The sequence below is a fragment of the Carlito syrichta genome, unplaced genomic scaffold (assembly GCF_000164805.1).
Source record: "Carlito syrichta isolate Samal-C Ts95f unplaced genomic scaffold, Tarsius_syrichta-2.0.1 Scaffold133690, whole genome shotgun sequence".
Taxonomy (NCBI): domain Eukaryota; kingdom Metazoa; phylum Chordata; class Mammalia; order Primates; family Tarsiidae; genus Carlito; species Carlito syrichta.
The window spans coordinates 164,769-167,907 of record NW_007077786.1 but is presented as its reverse complement, the minus strand read 5'-3'; the positions used below and the strand labels follow the sequence as shown (position 1 = coordinate 167,907).

Below are 3,139 nucleotides of genomic sequence, written 5' to 3'. Positions count from 1 at the left end.
AAGGATCTCCGGAGCCCAGCAGGTTGAGGCTGCGGTGGCCGGGAGCGGCCACTGCACTCCAGTCTGGGTGACAGAGTGAGACTCCAACTCAAAAAAAAAAAAGAAAAGAAAAGGACATGTGACCTCAAGGAACTCCTGGGCCCACACGAAGTGGGAGGAAGTGAAGAGGGTCTGGTGTAGAGCCTTTGGAGCGAGCCCAGCCCTGTGGATGCCTCGGGGGAACCACATTTCTGTTGTTGTAAGCCGCCCCCAGCCTGTGCAACTTATCACGGTGGCCCAGGCCATTAATGTAAGAGCCCAATGGACGAGGCAAAAGATGGCACAGGAAGGAAGCTACAGGGAGCCACAGCCCTGAAGAGCCTGGGAGCCATCGTGGCAAGCAGGTGCTACTGCTATGGCCATCTTCAACATTTCTGTGTCCTCGCGCCAGGAGAGAGTCCTGGGGGCGGCCCCACCCTCTCTGAGCCCTGGACCCCTTTGCACAGCCCATGGTGGGGTGGTGGGTTGGTGGGTCACCCGGGGATTCCTTGTGCTCCTTGCTGAATCCCTGCTGGCCCCCTTCACATCCCATCCCGACCTGGAGGCTGCCTGCTGAAAAGACAAAATGGGCTTTCTCTGGTCACCTTGCGTAAGCTTTGTCTGGTGCTTACATGACAATAATCCTCTACCCAAAGAACAATTTCCCAGAATCCTGGGTGAGTCTCATTCTACTTGGTCACAAGACGTTAAGATTAACACCTTTGTTCCAAGAATTTGCCACCCCTGACCAACCCACCCATCCATCTGCTGTCAGAGATATGAGAAACAGACCACCACCCCATCACCAGATAGCCCCTATGTTATCCCACCCAAGAAGGTTGGCCTGCTGCCTAAGGAAAACTTTATAAACCACCAGCCTCACACGCTCAGGCCATGCTGTTCTCTTAGCATCTGACCCTTCCTTTCCCCTAGGAAGTGGATAAACTCGTTTTCTAATTGACTTTCTGTGCCAATGTTTGCTTTATCCGTGGCACTGACCTAACACCCACCTAGACTTTACCCAGTTCCAGTGGGTTCCTGAGCCCTGGCCAGCTGCAGCTCAGAGAGGAAGATGTCTGATGACCCTGGGACCCCATGCTGCTTGACAGAGAGCAGCCTGGGGCCAGAGCCTGGTCTGGGGAACTGGGAGGCTTCAGTGTGGGATCCAAATCTGCCATACAGCCTGGGGGCTGCTGTCAGCTGGGACACTGCTGGAGTGAGGAGCAGGGTGAACAACCTCACAGTAGTGAGGGAAGTAGGGAAAGGCATGAACTTTTGTACATGTTTGCTCTTTATTGTGTTTAGGACATGTCAGTATTTGATCAACCAATTAGTAGTAACCAGTCAATAAGGGGTCACTTACTTTAGTTATTTCTCTCTCTCTCTCTCTCTCTCTCTCTCTCTCTCTTTTTGAGTCAGAGTCTTTGTTACCCGGGCTGGGATGCAGTGGCATGCTCATGGCTCATTGTAGCCTCGACCTCCTGGGCTCAGGCATCCCTCCTACCTCAGCCTCCCAAGTAGCTAGGACGATAGATGTTTGCCACCACACTCAGCTAATTTTTCTTTTCTTTTTGAGTTGAAGTCTCACTCTGTCGCCAAGGCTGGAGTATAGTGGCACACTCACGACCACCCCAGTGTAGACCTACTGGGCTCCGGAGATCCTTCCGCCTCAGCCTTCCAAGTAACCGGAACTACAGGCGCACGCTACTACGTCCGGCTAATTTTTTAATTTATGGTAGAGGCGAGGTCTCGCCAAGTTGCCTGGGCTTATCTTGAACCCGTGAACTCAGGCAATCCTTTCACCTCAGCCTCTCAAAGTGCTGGGATTACAGGCTTGAGCCACCGCGCCTGGCCTGGCTAATTTTTCAGAAAGATTTTTTGTAGTAACGAGGTCTCACTATGTTGCCTGGGCTGGTCTCAAACTCCTGGGCACAAACAAGCCTCCCATCTCAATCTCCCCAAAGTACTAGGATTATAGATATGCACCAACATGCCCAGCCACCCTCTTTTTATTGGGTCTGATGGCTAGTCTTGCTTTCCAGAGCAGCTGTCTGATTTTTTTTTTTTCACGTCACCCATCCTAATACATCTGCCTGATTGGGTCCACGAGCATGAGGATGAGGATGGTGAAGCTGAGATCTATCTCCAGGACACACAACAGTATGCTTAGATAAGCTCAGGCCCAGGTTGTGCTGCTATTTTCTTTCTTTTCCTGCCTCAGGTTTATTTGTACAAATAGCATAGGAGGACACCAGCCCCATGCAGACAGCAGCCTGGGGGTCAAATGTCTGTCCTCACATTGGCAGACAGAGGCCTCGACTCTGGAGCTTTTGTGGGGGTCTGGGCACCTTTGGGAGCCAGAGCCAGAACTGGAACTGAAGCTGGAGTTGCAGGTGACGCTGCAACTGGCCTCAGTTTAATCCTTAGCCTTTGGCCGACAGTGCCTGCGGCCCTTGGCAATACGGGCATGAACACGCTTCTCAAGCTTGGTGTGGGCAATGTATGCAAGTCGAGGAAGCTTGTGGCTAGGACCCTTTGGGATCTTGGGCTTAATCTCCTGGGGTTTTACGAGGGCCCTGACAGCCTCAGCACAAGTGCTCATGGCCCTGGCGTTGTTGGATTGCATCTTCTTCAGGCCCTTCTTGTTGTGTTTCTCAGCAAAGCGCGTGTTCCTCAGGAACTTGGGGTCCACCCCCTTAAGAGACTTGTATCTTTGTGCTCGGGGTTTCTTGATGCCATTGCTGTGCCATTTTCTGGACTGGTTGCGTGTGGTATGGGTCTTGGACTTGGCCATGTCTGCATCATAACCCATGGCCTGGGACCTGAAGAGCGCTATTTTCTTTCAGATATTTTTTGCCAACACACGAATTCCAGACGGAGAGGAGACAGATTGGTCATTACTGGGATGTGAATACAGACCAATCCAGGTCACAAAAGCACCACAGTGGCCCTCTTTACAGAAAAGCCATTATGGTCACGAGAGCCGGAAGGGAGGCCAGACTCACTGTAGCTGAATAGGCAGAGGGAACTTTAAACAGAGGCTGAGAAAACAAGGGATACACGGTGGGATCTTTATTTCTGGCTTTATTTATAGCTTCGTCTGATTCAGAATCAGAAATCA

At 51.6% G+C, this 3,139-nt stretch overlaps 1 pseudogene; it reads right to left on the bottom strand.

Annotated features, from left to right (window-relative positions):
• Positions 1–2,434: 2,434 nt before the first annotated feature.
• Positions 2,435–2,812, bottom strand: LOC110594754 (annotated as a pseudogene).
• Positions 2,813–3,139: the final 327 nt, after the last annotated feature.